This window comes from Periplaneta americana, chromosome 15, assembly GCF_040183065.1.
Source record: "Periplaneta americana isolate PAMFEO1 chromosome 15, P.americana_PAMFEO1_priV1, whole genome shotgun sequence".
NCBI lineage: Eukaryota > Metazoa > Arthropoda > Insecta > Blattodea > Blattidae > Periplaneta > Periplaneta americana.
The window spans coordinates 53,269,710-53,290,785 of NC_091131.1; the positions used below are offsets into that span (position 1 = coordinate 53,269,710).

The 21,076-nt window shown below is 36.2% G+C and overlaps 1 protein-coding gene across 4 annotated transcripts in view; it reads left to right on the forward strand.

The window, feature by feature from the left end:
* The window catches only part of LOC138714939 (protein kinase C-binding protein NELL1-like), a 236,528-nt gene that overhangs the window by 142,081 nt on the left and 73,371 nt on the right, over positions 1 to 21,076 (forward strand). The gene's annotated exons all lie outside the window — the stretch shown is intronic.

Genomic DNA, 21,076 nt, shown 5'->3' on the forward strand with positions numbered 1-21,076 from the left:
AGTGATACAAGTGACATTTCTAAGAACATGAATTAAGTGCATGCAGGACAAGCTAAAGAATCTTTTAATCACATTACACATTAAAATTGAAATAACAAATTCCACGAAATTTACGAAAGCTTAAGTACTTCTAACGATATTTTCTCAAAAATAATTTAAGTGCACTTACATCCCTTTTATTTTGATTCCCTCAATTCATAATCTCATTGTTGATAGTCGTGTTTGTTGGAGATGTCCGAATTGAAAAAGAGTACCTTATCAATTAAGTTCATAGCAGTAGAAAACAAACAGCTTTGTTGTCAGTTACTTTCCATTAAAAAATAAATATAAACCCTTTAATTTATTTTTGTGTGCTTAAATGCGACAGGCTCATGTCAGTAGATTTACTGGTATGTAAAAACTCCTGCGGGACAAAATTCCGGCACACCGGCGACGCTGATATAACCTCGGCAGTTGCGAGCGTCGTTAAATAAAACATAACATTAACATTTAATTTACTTTTCTTCAAAACTTATTTCCTTTAAACAGTTAAATAAGTGCATTATTTAGGAATGTCGAAAACTATCAATCATTCCATTTTAATATTGTGAGTGCATAATATGTCACTTTTTCGCCCCTCCCCATACAAAATTATTCAGGATATGTTTCTCATTGAAATATTTGTTAGTATAGAAATATGGGAAAAAAATTGAAATTTGCGGTCACAGTAACTGCAGAGAAAATCAATTTAGAGAAAATAATTTATACGGTACCATATATCTGAAATACACAACCTGAATTTGAGTTGTCAGTCTGAATTCTGTTTTTCACGTGCGAACAGCATTTAGAGGCATGGCGGCCCCATACGTCGAGCACGAGGTAAAATATTAACGGTGAAGTATTCAAGGCATGAACGAATAAAGCTTCCTATCCCCTTCCCTCTACTTTTGGTCGCAGTTGCAAGTAATGGAATAAAATTGTCGGGTTTGACAGTTGCGTAGACAACCGGTGCTTGGGAGTTCGGTTTTCTGTGAGAAGGTTTATTCTCGAAGGTGAGACGTTGATGGATACGTGGCCCTTACTATTTTCGCGATGTATGAAATTGAACTCGTAGAATTCGTTTTGAAACAAACGGTTCTTTCAAGCATTGCAATTAGGTAGAAATACTTTTGTTATTACAATATGTAAGCTTTTATCCTAGACATACAGAGTGGAAGTGAAATAGCCTTGCAGATTTTCGGAGTGAATAGCCCATGTTATATGTAACAAACTGTAATATCATATTGGTAGAAAATTAATAGATTTTGCAGAAAAAAATGTTTTCTCCCAAATGTTTAACAACCTTTTATTCGGTAGCTGTTGCGAATAGGATAGTGATTTTTGTCCATATCGATAGGAAATCTAATAAGGAATAATTTATCCCTTTGGCGTATTTCAATAGCGTGGACGGTTTTCGTGTAAATTTAATTTTAAAAACCTCTCATTTCAAGCCACTGCACGATGTGAGGACGTTGCAACAACGTCGAGGCAGAGAGCAGCTCACCTACCGAGACATACCGATTTCGTTGACCTCTGTATTAGAAATAGTGTGTGTTAGCGACGATATTGCGGGACTGCTGAAACTTCAAACTTAATTTTCTAATTAACTGTGCATTTAATCACAAAACGCAGTATAGGTTTTCTATTCATTTAAGCCTAAGTGTATCCTGCCGTCCCTTGCGCATTCTTCGTGCTGGTGTAGTCGTGATACAACGTAGAAATTTAATAGCCATGTCTCTTGGAACTATGTTTTTTTTTTGTCATAGTTAATTTTGTGGCAAGGGGCGCTGCAGTGTTCTGAATAAGGCGTAACGCTAAAAGCCGGAAAGACGCGGGTTCGATTTCCGATGGGGTCATGGATTTCCTTCATTGCTCTAAACCTTCTTCCGGCCGCACTAAGGCTCTGGGGTTTACTCAGTCTCTGACAGAAATGATTACCAGGGGTATTTGCTTGTGGGTAAACACGAGCACATAGGACTGCCATTAATGCCGATTTCTATACAAATGGAACCCATTTGACCTCCTGCCACCCTGTTGGTCTTCATTGCATGTAATTGGGATAACATAACCTTTTTATTAATTTTGTTGGAGAATGTATTCGAGTAATGATTTTTTCGCTAGTTAAGTATCATGTTGTTACAACGATTTAAATACTATTATGAAATTTTATATCTGAACCAAAGTTTTACCAAACAGCCTTCAACCTTAACATCACACTATATGTAAGTCTATCGGCGATACATCTGGTGATCGAGCTGGCCATGGGACAGGACTACCACGATCAATCTATCTTTGACCAAGATCCCTAACAGCTACTGCAAAGTGTAGCGATGTTCCATTATAAGGTTGTAACAAACAAGACAAGTCTAAGCATTGTATTGGTCCAATACCAAAATGAGATTCGCTTATATGTGAAGACGATTACATAATGTTAAGAAGAAACGAGGAAAGTACGATTACTAAAACACTCCGTTAACATCCCTAAACAACGTCTGGAAGTTTGTGGGTAGAGTTTATATTCGCCCTGTATATGAGGGGTTCACAACCAGAGTGGACCAAGTCAATCTGGAATAGTTCTGAGATATTGAGTCTTAAAGTTCCTGGCTCACGCTTAGCAACCTTCACCTTCCATAGGAAATGCTGCCCTCTGTGGAGTAACAAATGAGTTATGGACTTGGTTTGTTATGGAAATGAATAAATCTAAGTTTTCTTCATCCGAGATTATATTAATCCACAAACTGATCACTGGTGGACTTGGTCCACTATGGTTGTGAGCCCCTCATATGATTCTTTTCCAACTTTTCGTGCGCCCCACAAATGCTCTTCCGCTATATCTAATAAATATTTCCTAACCTCAAAGGTCTGTCCCCTTTTGTGGAAAACAGCTGACTGAATTTCAGTTGGGTTCAGTTTTTTCAGATAGTGAACAATAAACGAAAATTAGTTAAAACCATTGCCATGTTCAAGTTATAATTTCATATGAAATCCTAGAAGGCAGTATTTTATAACTGGGGAGCTCCTGTCCGTACGAGCTGTTGAAGTTCTTTATATTTTATCAGACTCGTACAGTTGTACGAGGGTTGAATTGCCTAATTAGAGACACAGAAACGCTTTCTAAAATACTCTCAGTAGCCAATGTTAGTGAAGCCTTGAATACCTGCTGAGTACTAAATTTGTTTTGACGTAGGTGACACTTAAGTGAATTTAAAAACTTCCATGTCAAGTCCAGTTCATAGGCTCCAGGAGATTGCTCTATCCATCTCCTATCGCAGCACCATAATTTTCCTCTGGGTTGATGTAAAGCTGGCAATGTTTGTATTATGTCAACTGGAGTTAATTACACACGTTCTTCTGTGCTTTTAAATATTTTAATTGATATGGCTTTTAAGGAACCCAGAGGTTCATTGCCGCCCTCACATAAGCCCGCCATCGGTCCCTATCCTGAACAAGATTAATCCAGTCTCTGCAATCATATCCCACATCCCTCAAATCAGTTTTAATATTATCATCCCATCTACGTCTCGGTATTCCCAAAGGTCTTTTTCCCTTCGGCCTCCCAACTAACACTCTATATGCATTTCTATATTCGCCCATACGTGCTACATGCTCCGACTATCTTAAACGTCTGGATTTAATCTTCCTAATTATGTCAGGTAAAGAATAAAATAATACAGTGGTTGTCAGCACTCGCTGAAATGGGTAAAGGGTAACGAGTGTATCGTAATATGCACCATCGTGCATAAGGGAGAGGCAGAAATCATAACCGCCAGCAGCCACGAATGCACGCTAGTGCAATGTCTTATCCGCGGGTAAGAGACGCTAGCCCGAGGGTCCACTGTGCTGATGACCGCTGCAATAATATTTAGGATCATAACATCTGAAATATTAAAATATTTTCATACTCCTGGATGTTCTAGTTTAACTATCATTTAGCTGTTTCACCAACATATTAACGTCTGATTTTAAATGTGTTACATTATCGGGTTTAGAAAATGGTAAAATAGCCTGCATTTTTTTCATATTACATTAATATGAGCAAAAAAATTATGTACCGCTACAGAACATTAAAATTTCAGTATTTTGATACTAGTTCCTTACTTTCGAAAGTAGTATTTTGTGTAATAGCCTATGGAAAAATTAACTTTATAATTCTGATGTGATGTAGGAACTAGGAACTCAAAAATATTATTTTGGAGTATTTGTAATTAGTTGGTTAGTATGTTACACAGGGATTCGGGTTAGTTAGTCTGGAGAAAATGCTATCGAAGAATAGCGTGTTACTTCACGGTTTTCCCATTATATGAATTACAAAGAGAAGTTTGTGATTCTGCACAAAATCATTTTCGACTTCCTTAAATAAATGTATATTTTCTGTATCCTTGAAGCCATAATATTTTTTTTTCATAGCTTTTCTCTATTTGCTCGTTTATTCTGTAAATCTGTCTAGCGATGTTTTCTAGGTTATGGGACATGTTATTCACATTTAGCATGTGTGTCAGTTCATTCGGGAATGATGCACAAACACATAACCATTTTCAACAAAAATAAATGAAGAAAAAAATATTTCTTCTAGACAACAAATAATGTAAATCGAAATGAGAGATCTGTAACATACGAAACAATTTTCTTTTTAGAAGATAACATAGTTTTGACATTACTTTCCTACTTGTATTGTATGTGATATTTGTGTAGTATTTATCTTTATAAATATATTGATGGAAATAATATATTCACAAACAAAGATTGTAATTTTAAGGAGCATAAATTTTAATAAGTTCATAAAACTATTTGTTATCCTCCACATCGGAAGTATTGTATTCTTTAATTAACTATGTACTTTTCTTTAATATTAGTAAATAATGTGCATTTTAAAACTAAATACCGTGACTTCCGTCACACCACTTCACTTTCAGAACCACATTGTACAATAGAAATTAATTTCAGATGGCTGTCTTTATTTTTGTTGCTAGGATTAAAGCGGCCGCCCTGCTATATAATGTTTCATTGAAGTTTATTCTACACCAGGGACTTAATGTGGTGTGACCTCATATGTGCATCGACCGGCTTCAAATAGGAACTGCGATAGTGCGACTCTCTGGAAGATAACGGTCCACTTACAAACGTGTGCAAATTATTAGACTGAATCAATGATATATATGATTCAAGTAACATTTATTCTACAAAACTCATTTATTACACACTATTTGCAACAATTAATATTTAGTATGAAACCCTTTGTTCTTTATCATCAATTTTATGCGGTTTGGCATGCTGTTCATGAGATTTTCACATTGTTTCTTGATGTCTTCATCCCTGTGCCATATTTGGATAAGTGTTCCTATGAGGTCCACCTTGGTGGTAATCGTCGTTTTTTTTTCTCTCTTTACGATATACCAAAGATTTTCAATTGAATTTGGGTCTGGGCTGTCACCTGGCCAGGAAAGAACGTCTACATTATTTTCAGCCAGAAAATTAGTTACTGATCTGGTTTTGTGAAAGGGTGCTCCATCCTATATGTAGGCACATTCATCATCAGGGAACAAGTCCCTCATATGTGGAAAAATTCGGGTTTCTAAAACTTTTTGTAGTGATCTCTGTCGCATAGAGTCCTAGAGAATTATTTTGTGGGCAGTAATTCATGATATGAAAATGTAAAAAATGTGTTGCTGAGTCTAATAATTTGTACATGTCTGTACTTTACAAACTTTAAAGAAACTCGCCCATTCGTTTCACTCATGAGTTCTCAAGAATGATATAATTATGAGTTAATTTTATGGGTATATATTTAAACCGCAATAATTATTTCAAGGAACAGATAAAAAAAGAAGAAACTCAATTATCTACAAAGAATAGCGTGATTAGCTTTAATTTATTTTATGTGATTTTGAAAGCGTCCTCTTTTTTTAATAAAATCGTAATAAATAAGGTACCGGTACTGAAAGATTTAAATTTGTTTCATTACCTGGAGATTATTTATCATATGAAGTCGAAAAAATAGTTTCACACAATAATAATGAACTTGAAATACTAATAAATCTTAATTCAAATTTTTAAGTATAATAAATTTCAACGACATAGAACTTAAAAAAATTCGTTACATATTTTTTTTCAACAAAACTGTGAAATTTAAATCTTTCGGAAATAGAATTTTAAAAAATTTAGCAAAGATGACATATTCTGTAGAGATATGGACATACAATGTTGCATGAAAAAACAATTTAGTTGTACGATAATCCGAAATCACACCCCATTCTCAATAAAAAATTAAGGAGTGTAAGTAACATTAGAACAAACTGTTATTAAATCAATATACAAAAAAATACGATTTCCGGCTTAAAGCAAAGAACACTAGAGGACCTCTCAAATGTTTGACAGTAAGTATACATTTTTATACGGAAACGAAGCATCTAGTTTTTAACATTCTTATGATTATGACGTGTCTCAACATACGTGGTAGTGAGGTAGACAACATATCACAAGCAACTACACGAGGTCTAAATAATTTTGAAACTTCGAGTCGATTTGGCACTTTATGTCGCTTTTTCTAAATAAGAGGTCAAAGTCGAGGCAAGTCAGTCTAGTGACATTTAGGAACAAACTATTGTAAGTTCGGTGCTCTTCTTTCAGCACTGCTCACCGATATTGACACACTTCCCCTCCTGCTTCAACGTTATTTTCTTGGAATATTAAATAATGTAATCATCTGCAGTGCTCTGTAGTGTTAGTGTCAACCAGCATATATAACGTTCTGCATTATGTATCCGAAGATTATCTAATATTCGTAGAAACTTCGATCAAAGCAATAATACTAAAACTGGAAAAGACTTCGGAAAAGAATTTACGACACAAGGGTACCGGCTGATTTTATTTACCACTCGAAGAAAGCTGTGACAGGGATTTTACCGCTCTTATCCATTGGCCAGGTTTGAACCCACAAATATCGGATCACTTGACTACTCAGAACACAGCAATTTTTTAATAGAAGGTCACAGTAGGCCGTGGCCTAGGACGGCAGGTCTCGAAAGGCGTCTGTTTATATTTTATACCTTGTCACAAAACGGTACGCCATGCTGCATATGTATAAAAAGAGTGCTGATCGCCGAACAAGGCTATATAGCAGCAAGAAGCTATATATAAGGTAGAAGTGGACTAAATGGAGTTATTTTGAGAGACAAATTTGAGCGAAGAGTTAAACATAGAAGTCTGATATCATTGTGGTCGTTCGTGAACGGTTTTTGAGAATTTATTACAATTTTACTGACAAGAAAACATTCTGATGGGGGCAGATAAAAAAATTATTTTTTTTTCTTCAACCATGTTAATAATGTCAAAAAAGTGTTCATACAAATTTTGGCCACTCGACCGCAATTGCGAGGCCGTCCAGAAAGTGATTTTGCCTGGGAACTTTTGCAGAAAAATAGCACAATTGCATGGTAAAATTTATTAAACAGATACAGCAATTGTTGTGCTATTTGTAAACATATCCCCCACTGCAATTGAGTCATTTATCATACCATGGGATCAATTTTGTGTCCTTGTGTCGTAGAAGTCAGTCGCCTGGGATCGGAACCAGAGTTTGGCAATCGTCTGCACTTCTCTGTCGATCCCATATGACAAATGTCTCAGTTCTGGTGGGGAATATGTTGAAAAATATCTCAACAATTGCTGTCTATCCCAACGAATTTTTCCAGTGAAATTGTGTTTTCTTTCTGTTAACGGCTCCTGGCGAACTTATTTTTGCGGCCCTTGTAATAGCGGTCGAGTGGTCAAAATTTGTATAAAACTTCTTTTGACATTATTAACATGGTCAAAGAAAAAAAAATGAACTTCATCTGCCCTCCTCAGAACGTTTGCTTGTGAGCGAGAGGGAGATCGGTTTCTTGCGTCAACTTATTAAGGGAATGTTCGTGGACAAGTTGCTGCACAAAACCGGTCCTTCTCTCGCTCAGTGAAATTGTAAGAAAACTCTCAAAAATAACTATCACACTATTATCAACCTTTACCCTACATACATATTACCGTTCTTATTCACATAATTCGTCTTACGTGAGCAGGAATTGATTATACTCGTATGTTGTTAAGCAAAAAGTATATTTATTTTGAATAAATTTTATTCAGCTTCCTCAAAGTGAAGGCTGCCTAGAAGACAAAGCTTACCAAAAATTGTTTTTTTTTTTTTTTAGTAAATGGTAGGTAAACAATTATAATGGGGGGGAAAGAAAACAATGGCGAAGGAAAAGAAAAAAATAACACAATTAATTATCATCATCTTCCTAACAAGTATTAGGCCAAGTGGCCTGTTACGGTCTCAAACTAGAATTTTCAGTCCATCTCTTCTTTGGACGGCCTAGAGATCTTTTGCCATATGGATGGTAATGAAGCAGTGCTTTTGGAATTCTGCATCGATTCATTCGTTCGAGATGACCCTTCCACTGAAGTTGATATTTGCTGATGAACTGCATAATGGCTTCTATTTTAAGTTCTTGCATTAGGTCCTCATTTTTTTTATGATCGCAGCGAGCATATCCAGCTGTTGCTCTCATAAACCTCATCTCACTTGCTTTTATTCTACTGACATCTTTATTCTTCACAGTCCACGCTTCGCTACCATAGCTTAATACTGGCTGTGCTAAGGTTTTATACGAGCCTATTCTTGTGTGTCTTTGTACTAGTGAAGGTTTCATGATTTTATTAATGATCCCCATCGTTTTATTATATTTACATATTTTTTTCAGCAATATCTACTTCATCACAATTAATTATAAATAATTGAAAACGACTAAACAAAAAACATCATTAATTCCAGAAGAAACATAAAATTTTCTAGTATATATTTGCTATCAGGTGATCAGTCTTCTATTTAGCACTAGTTACAAGTTCTAATATGCACTTTCACCACTAATTCCACTTTACATAGACTCATGACAGCTGATACCCTGGCGCTTTGTTTGTTGGAAGCGGCGGCGTAGTCGAAAATTTGAAGTTTGGTAGCGTGGCAAATACACGTGTTCAACAATTAGAGGTTGCGCGTGGGCGACAGGTCGTGGGTACTTTAGCTTACGATGTAACAGACGTGCGTCACTGTTATTTTTGAAAACTCACTGCACTTCCGAGTAGTGATTAACGGAAGACCTTGTGCAGACCAGACCCGAAACAATCCCAGATCGTGGGTGGTGTCGACCTGGTTGGCGATTTGGTATAGCGCTGGCCTTCTATGCCCAAGGTTCCGGGTTCGATCTCTGGCCAGGTTGATGGCATTTAAGTGTGCTTAAATGCGACAGGCTCATGTCAGTAGATTTACTGGCATGTAAAAGAACTCCTGCGGGACAAAATTCCGGCACATCCGGCGACGCTGATATAACCTCTGCAGTTGCGAGCGTCGTTAAATAAAACATAACATTTTAACATCACGGGTGGTGCAGTATAAACATAAGTCTCAGTCATAAGTAACTAGCATAGGCCTACCATAATTGGAGAATGGACGATAACTTTTTGTATATTCCGTATACTGTCTTGCTCCTAGTTATTTATACATTTAATTACATTTTCAAGACTATTTGAAACTTCTTAAAATGACTTTATAAGGGAGATAATAGTAGGCCTACTTACAATTCGGGAAAGTACTACGTAATATTCACTGCAGTATTAAATGAAGGGTTCAGAACCATAGTGGGCCAAGCGCCATTTGCTAAACCGTAGAAAACGAGGATTAAAATGAAGTTATTACCATAATTCAATGGAAACATATAGCAAGTAATATAAAGTATACACATTAGAACTAAATTATATATCAATCTTCATTAAACTATGGTATTCACTTAACTTTAACCTTTGCTTTCTCCGTTTTTAATAAATGGCGCTTGGCCCACTATGACTCTGAACCCTTCAAATGTGGTTGTAGAAGTTTCATATAATGACATTATTTGAGGTCATTAGTTGTACGTTTTGTAGAAACTTACAAACGCAGCTCAACATACTCGTACACACAATTTCAGAATGGAAACTTTCCCCTCATTTTTTATAGCTGCTCGGTCCTTTTACTGCTGTGAGCAAACATTTCTAGTCCTCTTGATTTTGCGGTTCTTACAAATCTTAAAGCAAATTTTAACAATTAAATTCCAGATGCTCGAAAAAGAATTCAGTTTGCGCAAAGCTTAGAGGGAATATTACAAATGAACAATACTAGAAATGTAGATATGATAAGAACACGAGAGATTCCCTATCATAGCGCGAGTAATTTATAAACCAGAACAGGATGATCAGGGACAAAATAACAGGAACACTATTTTCCTGAAGAACGGACAGTCGAAGAACTACTTCGAAAATACATAAAAACAAATAGAGTAAAGCAATTCGTAAAAAAAAAACCGTGAATTCCTTGACATCGTGAAATTATACTTACGAAATCTCATGCAGTCAGACTGCGTCTATATGGACAGCCCTGCCTTTCGCTACTACAGAAGAATAACGACAAATAATATCTGAAGACGGAAGTTCATTTCTCTGCTCTGGTTTGGAGTGAGGACAATGAGAAAGATTTATCATGTGCAGTGAAGAGCACGTAATTCCATATTGATGACAATGATTGAATTCTTCCCAGGGGAGAGCCATAAAATCCTCTGAACTTCTTCCTATTTCCTGTCGCTGGGTAAATAAAGAGGATTAACAGTAGGCCTACTTTCGCCCTTCGTTGCCACTGTCAGATTGACTAAATCCCGTAATTGTATGTCTTGAGTCTCTTACAATTATCGTAACTCGCAGAGTAACTTTAAGCCACTGCCTGTTTAAGGATTCGAAATATGAGTTGATAAACGTGAATGTCCAAAGAGAATTAATGAATTAGCTGTTAATTTCCTTCACGAATATATGGGAAAAATATAAAAGGATAAAAGTAAAATCGACACTGCAACCGTTTTAAAATTACATCCATCCGATCTTACTATCATTACCATCTTCGTGAAGTTTATAATAATTTGACTTAACATTCGTATACTAAATGTGAAGTACATACCCTTATAATCAAAATTAGCGTGTAACAAACACACATTCACAGGAATCCACCACATAAAAACATTTTTCGGGATTTATCGCAGAGTTTCTGTTACCGCTGTGATAAAATCCTATGTCGAAGATGGTCTGAAAAATTATTGTTAATTTCTGCGGCTTAGCAAGTTGGTCAATTTTTCAGTTTCCAATTCGAAAAATTATTTAGAGCCAGCAGCAGAGGTACTGAAATCATGTAGGTTAAGAGCAGTATGAATTTTTTAGATTTTACTTTAATTATAAACTAGTATGCAAATTGCGAGAGTAGTCCCAACGATGTAAAGACTTCATTAAAAATTTTGAACTTTAAAAGTGCTATAAATATTTAAAAAGGTAATATTTTTTAACACTTAAGGTTTTAATTTTTAAGAAAGCGTTGAAGTGAATAGCAAAGACGAATAATACGAACTATTTTAATGGATTTCTAAACGTATATATAAATGAACATTTTCATGTTAACCCTTTTTATGATAGGCCTAATGTGCTTCACCCCTTTGATTAGATTACCCCCCTTTCATTTGATTACCTGGTTGGGTTTTTCCGAGGTTTTCCCCAACCAAAAGACAAATGCCGGGTAATATTTTGGCGAATCCTCGGACCTCACCTCATCTCACTACATCTCACCAAAATATTGTAAAAAATTGCACAAAATTGTAATAATTGTAATATTGTAAAATTTTGACTTGTTCCACACCTTAAAGCTTCATTGCTCATGTAAGATCTATGGAATAGAATGAATGAATGAATGAATGAATGAATGAATAAGAAAATAAAACTAGAAAACTTGAAACTTTGACAAATGACATTGAATTGTTCACCCAAACGCGGCCACATGCCTACCGGATGAATAATAATAATAATAATAATAATAATAATAATAATAATAATAATAATAATAATAAACTTCAAGAATATTGAAACTGTTGACATCAGGAGGTCCAGTTCCTGAAAATATGCTAGCTATATAAAATCCACGAACATATTCTGCATGATCAAGAGTTACATAAAATATTAGAGAGCCACAATGACGTGGAATCAAATTCAGTCGTAGACTGTAGACCAGCGGTGCACAACCCGCGGCCCGCCACTATGATTTCTGGGGCCCGATAGTAAAGTTTCAAGCTCAACATTAAAAAAAAAAATATTTGAACAAACTTGTATTATTAATTACTACAAATTACAGCAATCATTAATTACTAAGACATTTATGTAAATTCTATTTATTATTGGAGGATACCTGCGGCCCTCCAAAAGAACATTTTTTTAAATATTGGCCCGCAGTATTCATAAGGTTGAGTACCCCTGCTGTAGACTGTGCAGCCAGCAAATGTCTATTCAACAATTACAGTATTTTAGCCTCGCGTGCAATATTAAAGCAGCAGAGTGAATACTGCAGCTCCATTAGCTGCATGAGCGAGGACAGTTGATTTTTCATTGTAATTTAATGATGCGTTTTAATAATTCAGTTTTTCGTCCTGGCCTGAGCAATCTATCATGAGGATTGGACATGAACCCGAGATGTCAGTTCCTGGTGTAATAATGGCGCAAAATAAACCGTTTGCATTTTATATATCCAAACAAATTCTTGACGTGAGAGCCCATAAAGGTCGAGGTCGACGAGCCAACTGTACGTGCAAAAGAGGCGAAAGATCATCCAACTAGTACTAGGGTTACTTAGGGTTAGGGTTAGTACGGTGATTCCTCCAACCTTATAGCTGGTTTGAGAAACCGGATTTCGCTAACTACCGTAGCTTCCCAAATCCATCACGATGCTGAGTAGCCACCTGTCCCATACCCTGGCAAAAATTTCGTTAGAAAATTCCTTCCCTCATGAGGATTCCATACAACACTCATTCCATATCGCTAGTCTAAGGCATGACGCTTTACTTCACAGTACGTGGTTACAGCTCGGGAAGCATTTATATGATATATTATACAGAAATAAGTTTCATGGATTACAGCTACTGAACATTCATAATATAATTTTAGTCTCTTTCGCGTACCCGATTCAGATACTGTACAGGTCTATCGCTGCTAAGATTATTTCCGCCACATAAAAACATTTTTCGGAATTGATCGCAGGGTTTCTCTTATTGCTGTGATAAAATCCTTTATCGAAGATGGCGAGTTTTCGAACGGGAAACTGAAAAAGTGACCAACATGCTAAGCCGCAGAAATTAACAATAATAATTTTTCAGATGTTACGGTTTGCCTAAAATTTGACGAAATTTGATATTTTTGACACAGTTTAAAAGCTGAAAAGATGGACTTAGCCACTTCCACTTCACGCAAGCTAACGTTCATCACAAAATCACACATGTTAAGGAATCAATTATAGGATATTATCCTTGATCGGTAGTGGTAGTAGTATTTAACAACGCTTTTAATTGCAGAGATTATCTGGTGTCCAAATTCAACGAGGACAAGAAATGACGGACAATGTTTGCCTGGACCACTGTACCAGGAATAGGATTTATCTTACAAAATCTAAGTCCGTAACATAGATCTCTCAGCCTTACTTCCCTCCCGGAAAAGCACATTCACAAAGAAGAATTGGTGTTTTTAATAAACACCTGAAAATATTAACTTTGCCAAGGTTCTTATAAAATTTTAATTGAAACAAAAACATTTAAAAATAAATATTAATTACTATAATTATAAATAAATAAATAATAATTTAATTTAATAAATAATAAATTAAATTAATAAAATAAATTTTAACAAACTTAAATTGATAGTTATTTTAAAACTAATACAAATAAGAAATAATTAAAATTATAAAAATAGCTTGATAATTTTATCAACCTTTCAAAATCCATCGCCATCTCCGGGTTTGAACCCGCGAACCTGTGATCCAACAGCCAGCATTGTAACCGTGAGACCATCGAGGACGACAGCAGATAAGATACCCTTGAGTGTATACGTCATACTTTCTGGAATGCAATACAGTAGTGTCGCACGCCAGTCCATGAAACTATAGACTTCATTGTACTTTTGATTAACTAATAATACGCTATATATTTATTTTAATGATTTTTATTTATTTTGAAACTACCAACATAACATACAACAAAGCTAATCAGCGATATATCGATAGTTCTAGTTGAAACTGATTGAAATACGTTTTGGTATGGAAAATATGACACGTGGTTTCACTTTCCTTCATTACGATTGTACGCCATGTTAGCAGACACGTGTAGGTTACATCTCTTCCGCAGCACACGGACACCGCCCACCCTCAATCTCTTCAGTTCCGACTGAGCCAAGATCTGGTTTATTATCCCAACACACAATTACCGTCTTTTGTCGTCCTTCCTGCTCTTCCCCACGCTCTCATAACTTCGTGATTATCTCTGCTTCCCGATTCAATCAGCTAATTCCCTCCGCTTCCTTCTCCCGGCTCCAATCAGTGCCTTCAGTGAGTATTCAACCCAGTAGAATTGCGCGAGCTTTCAATATCTTGCAATTAGTAGCTACAGATGAATAATGTCAACTACTATTAGAAAAATTAAAAGCTTCTATTCTTCGTGACGTGAAATAAATAAATTTATTATTTTAGTTTAAAAACGTGTCATTTTGTATTGTAAAAGTAGTTTTCCATACAGGAGTAAGACAGGAAATTACATTTTATTAGGTATGATTCTGCTGAAGAATTGTGTTGTGGATATGGCTACAGTAGTTCCCATTTCTACACATCTGAGGTCGAAAATATAAACATCTAACTAAATGTGAACATATTTTGAAGAAGTTCCAGGGAAAAAAGAGATATAATTCTATACTGACTTAGGTCACAGTGAATATTGATGGGGGGAGGGAAGGAATGAAGGTATCCATGAAAGATTTTCCTATTCAAAAAAGCACTTCAGAACTATTAAACAAAACTGTGAACCTATCAATATGTCATATCATACTGTATAACTTGAGTAATGCTAATTGCATTTACATACCTGATTTCACTACAAAATTTTTTCGTAAAAATTAGTGCCATAAAGAATGGCCGACGCCGAAGGAACTGTAATGAAAGGACTTAAAACATCTAAAATCAATAAATCAATCCCTTGAAAACATAATAGGGGAATCAAAAGCAATTAAAAATGTATAGTCTTGAAACTTTAAGTGCGTTTGTCTCCCTCTCTTTGACTCTTTTGACATGACAAGCAGACAGAATTCCTGAGATGCAGGGTCAGCATGAAACCGGGCCTCCAAAGACCGTACAGAACATTAACAAACAAGCATCCCAGTCCTAGGTGGGGTTCGAACCCACGACCATGCCTTCCACGCACTAGTAAAGTAGTAATGGCGGTAGTAGAGTACGTTTTTAGTTCCGTTTTCAATGATATTGTTTCTTATTGGAGTGGTATATCTTCGAATACAATAATGTCATATTCCACTACATAGTTCCTGGCTATGTCGAATTGGGAACACTATATTATTGTTTCTTAATTCGTCATTTTTGTCGGCAAACAATAGCTTTTAATGTGGCAGTATCAATAATAATTCAACGAAAGGTTCAGGTTATCCTAATATCTGAGCAATTTTCTCTGTGACATACAAGTTTAATTTTTAGCTCTGCTATGAAGAATGTATACAAATTTATCCTTAATAAATGTATGTATACCAAAACACAATCTACATCTACATACTACATACACTTTACATACCGACCGTACTGGAAAGAATAACACCGCGACGCATGGTTTGTATAATATATATAACATTGTGAGTGCTAGAGGAAAACAGGCTATTCTGCTATAGACCACTACATAAAAACAACTCTGATAATGATCATTAAAATAGCGTGTTGTTTCTTAGATATGAATTATAAATGGAGAAACGAAAACATTTTTCTTTACCACAATTATGAATGAGTGCCCTGTAATTGAACTCTCGTGAGAATGTTTGTCACATGCGAAAGCAAACTCGACCGCGAAAACTCTTAACATATTAATAAGGATCAAACTTGTCCTAATAGTACCACAGAAAGTTTCTGGATAGGTACCATTCACAAACAGTATTATAGTAATGCTTCTAAACTCTTCCTGCTTCATCGTTTTTCATAGAGTATTCATGCAAAAAAATGCTATTATCGCAGTTACCTAATCGAGTCCATTACATATTTTCCAGATACGTGCTATATATTTGTTATTGAATTGAACTGTTTTCTGTAATTCATCTAATGTATGAACAGATGATAAAGGATTATTCAATGCTATTCGATCATAACTTATAAACCGTCTCTTAGTACATGCGTTGGGTAGTCATTTGATGTAACAATATACATAAAACTGGGCATGCTGAGTTGTTTCCAGAAGACTAGTTATAAACTTCGTCGATTTCTAATATTTCAACTTAAAATGAAATAAAATTTAACCAATCATTATCAAACAAATTGTCCTAAAAATCAATATTAATCTTTCGTACACTAAATTTCTGCGCTGACTGCACGTTACATTAAGGCTATCTTTTTCCGATATTTTCATGGAAACTTTAGTTTTCAGCATAACAGATACTATACTGTCAGTGTATAGCGATTCATCCTAAAATATTTTACGGCGTATTCACAGACGAGAACTGGTCACATTCTATGTTAATTATAGTAGAAAATTTGGTAACTCAGGAAGCTATGAATTATTGCAAAAAAGTCATATTTTTATTTTATTAATTGCCGTTTATTTAAATAAATCCATGACTTTATGAGTTAAGTGCCGGTTGGTCTACCTATATTTTTATGACTTACATTTATTAACGAAGTTCCAACGATTTCAAGTACATTCTAACATTGAACAATTATTCCACATATTACAATCTTGTTTGCTATAGAAGTGTATATAGCCTATTGCATTATAGTTTTGTAAAAAATAATATCCAAAAGTTTCAAAATACTCTCCAGAAGAAAAATTTCTGCAAGTTACTTTCTGCATTATATGGACGGAATTCAGAGAATACGGAATAACAGATTAATATTTTACAAGTTCTAATGAACATAATAGAAATTGTTAGTGATACCAAAGACAAATTTGTATTTACTTCATAACGAATCTTACAGTATATGTATGCATAAAAATTGTATATCCATAAAGTTAATATTTACACTGATGTAAAAGTAAGGTAACAGGATTGATATACTTTGGACAAGCCTTCTTAACATAATGGCAACTCAAATCTCGTTCATTTAATCTGTATATTATATTAATTATAAAAGTATACTTAAAAAGCACATTTACTAAGCATAAAATTATAGAGGGTGGTCTATAATCTCTGCGACAAACTCTGGGGATGGATATATCTCGCAATAAGGATCATTTTTCGCGAAAAAACGCATGTTCTCTGATGCCTTGTTTAGGAGCTACGCGACATCGAAAAAAACAGGTTTTAGTGACATTTAGGATTAATTATGAAATGAATTATTCATTTCTTTCAAGTATCCTTGCGGACAGATTACAAGAGTCTTGTCATTTTGTTGCCCCGTTTGAATTAAGCGATCTTCGAAACACGCTTCCGCTGCTCATGGAGGATGTACCCTTCATGATTGCGGGGACATGTGATTTCAACATGACGCCCAACGCACTCCAGCCTGGTTGTATGAACACATCTGAACAACATCTACAGGGAGTAATGGATAAGGAGAGCGAGTTCTGTTGCGTGGTCAATGTGATCACCCCACTTCACGTCCTTAATCTGTTTTTTTCTTTCGGAATATGTGATATACACCACTCGAATTGACATCAGAGATGAACTGACTGTGCAAATATTCGCTGCTTTTGATCAAATTCGACACAGGCCAGTAATGTTCGGCAGTTTCCTATACTCAGTGCTACAACGGTGTAATGAATGTAATCAGGTTCAGAGTAAACATTTTAAACGCCTTTAACTTGTCAGCAAACATACTTGAAAAGTAATTCGTTTCATAACAGTTAACGTCACTAAAACCTGTCTTCTTTCGATGTCGCGTAGCTACTAACGGAGGCATCAGAGAACATGGGTTGTTTCACGAAAAGTGATCCTCATTGCGAGATCTATTGATTACCAGAGATTTTCGCAGAGGTCTGAATTAGAATTATAATACAAACAAGTAGATTACCTATATTTTTTCCACTTATATGTAACTAATGATAAATATAATTACCTTCTAGGTATATCGGTACCGTATGCAATAGTGTGTTTAACACTGTCTTTTGTTCCGTTAATTTTCTCAACCTGGCTTTTCAATAAAAGTGAATTTTAATATAGCTGAGAATTGGTACAAGTTCTGGTTACATTTGTAGCTATAATTTGGTGTGTTGATTATTTAACGTTTGTTTACTTATTATTAATTCTTCTATTTGTAAAAAAATTAAATGCATCATCACTAAAGATAGGAACTTACCCACAGAGACTACAATGTTAGGTACCCGGAATGCATAGAGTGTTTGTTATTAAAAGACAGAGTGAGCATAGCTAACAATGCAGATGCATGGATACTTGTTAGGGAACTCTGCCGTGGTATAGGCTAAGCAGGAGGATGAGGTTGTAGCTTTATGTGGTTGTGTTAACCAATCAACGAATCGCAGTGTAAGTAAACAAACCAATTGTCGGAGCACAACGCTAAATCCTACGTACAAGAAACGTATTCACATTCAATTGCTACGATACATATTTCAGTTGTAACCTGACCATACCTTAGACTTCGTCATTCATGACGTAACGACAGTCTAAGCACGGCTAAACTAATATCCTCATATATATATTTTTTATATATTTTTTATATATTTTATATATTTTGATGTACCGAAGTACATATGATATTTCCATGCAGATATTCTGCGTCATCATATGATGAAAGAGTGATGGAACGGAGAAAAATTCTCTCCGGCGCCGGGATTTGAACCCGGGTTTTCAGCTCTACGTGCTGATGCTTTATCCACTAAGCCACGCCGGATACAACCCCGAAGCCGGTCAGAATCGTCTCAGATTAAGCTCCATCTCTTGGGTTCCCTCTAGTGGCCGCCCTCTCCACTACGTCATAGATGTCTATGAACGCAGGACCGAAGTCCATACATGTGTTGAGGTGCACTCGAATGAGTGACTGGTTGGCCGGGATCCGACGGTATGGGCGCCGTCTTAAATCACAAAGTGATTTATTACGCATATCATATATATTTTGATGTACCGAAGTACATATGATATTTCCATGCAGATATTCTGCGCCATCATATGATGAAAGAGTGATGGAACGGAGAAAAATTCTCTCCGGCGCCGGGATTTGAACCCGGGTTTTCAACTCTACGTGCTGATGCTTTATCCACTAAGCCACGCCGGATACAACCCCGACGCCGGTCAGAATCGTCTCAGATTAAGCTCCATCTCTTGGGTTCCCTCTAGTGGCCGCCCTCTCCACTACGTCATAGATGTCTATGAACGCAGGACCGAAGTCCATACATGTGTTGAGGTGCACTCGAATGAGTGACTGGTTGACCGGGATCCGACGGTATGGGCGCCGTCTTAAATCACAAAGTGATTTATTACGCATATCATATATATTTTGATGTACCGAAGTACATATGATATTTCCATGCAGATATTCTGCGTCATCATATGATGAAAGAGTGATGAAACTGAGAAAAATTCTCTTCGGCGCCGGGATTTGAACCCGGGTTTTCAACTCTACGTGCTGATGCTTTATCCACTAAGCCACGCCGGATACAACCCCGACGCCGGTCAGAATCGTCTCAGATTAAGCTCCATCTCTTGGGTTCCCTCTAGTGGCCGCCCTCTCCACTACGTCATAGATGTCTATGAACGCAGGACCGAAGTCCATACATGTGTTGAGGTGCACTCGAATGAGTGACTGGTTGGCCGGGATCCGACGGTGTGGGCGCCGTCTTAAATCACAAAGTGCTTTATTACGCATATCATATATATTTTGATGTACCGAAGTACATATGATATTTCCATGCAGATATTCTGCGTCATCATATGATGAAAGAGTGATGGAACGGAGACGATTCTGACCGGCGTCGGGGTTGTATCCGGCGTGGCTTAGTGGATAAAGCATCAGCACGTAGAGCTGAAAACCCGGGTTCAAATCCCGGCGCCGGAGAGAATTTTTCTCCGTTCCATCACTCTTTCTTTTTTCATAATATCCTCAAGTTGAGGTATAAATTCCTACCTTTCATCATCGCATACGTTCGCCTAGTGCAGAGATGTCAAGCGCGGGCATATTGTACTCTCTGACAAGGAGTCTAGAGACCTTCCACTTACAGAATCGCATGCAGGCATACGTTTAAAAGAGATTCTACGTCACTGTTACACCTCGTTTAAGGCTACAGATTCCCGCTCTTGACACCCTGGTCTAGTGTGTCATGTAAACAAAATTAAAATAAATTACATGCTTAGGGTAAACTTTCTAAGAGTCGGAACACAGTCGAAAAGGTGGGGGTGGTGTTGTGGTTGTGGTGGTGGTAACATGCATAAGTAATTTATGTATCTGAATTTAGCAGTTTTCTACTTTCTATAGCTCTGAGTTCATTAAGTTCTAGTTGGTAGCTGGAGGAAATTAAAAATAAGAAATTTGGCCCACTTAGCTACTTTGAATACCATAATTATTGAAATCTTCTACGAAACAAAATGTACTTACATAGCCTACTACGTTGTTAGTAACATAGATTTTTCTATTCCGTTGAAATTGAAACTATTTTGTCAAGTCGAAACTCATTGTTCAGTATACTAGCTAGTAAGGTTAAGCGATCTGGTCGCATTCTATATTATCCACTTGCAATCTGATATGTGATTGTAAATTGAATTGCGAACTGTGTATTATACGTGCGAAGCGTAGTTTGTTTCGAGATACTGAATTGATGGCACTTCGCATTTACATGAACGTCTCACGAAGGGTTGGGTACTTACGTATTTTTTCCAATTTTGTCTTTTCTTGTTTAGCTACCCATGATCAGTGTCCTACACTATTTCAGTTACTTTCTCAGTTACATACTTACCAAAATATTAGTAAGCATAACAATCATTTTCAACGAATTAC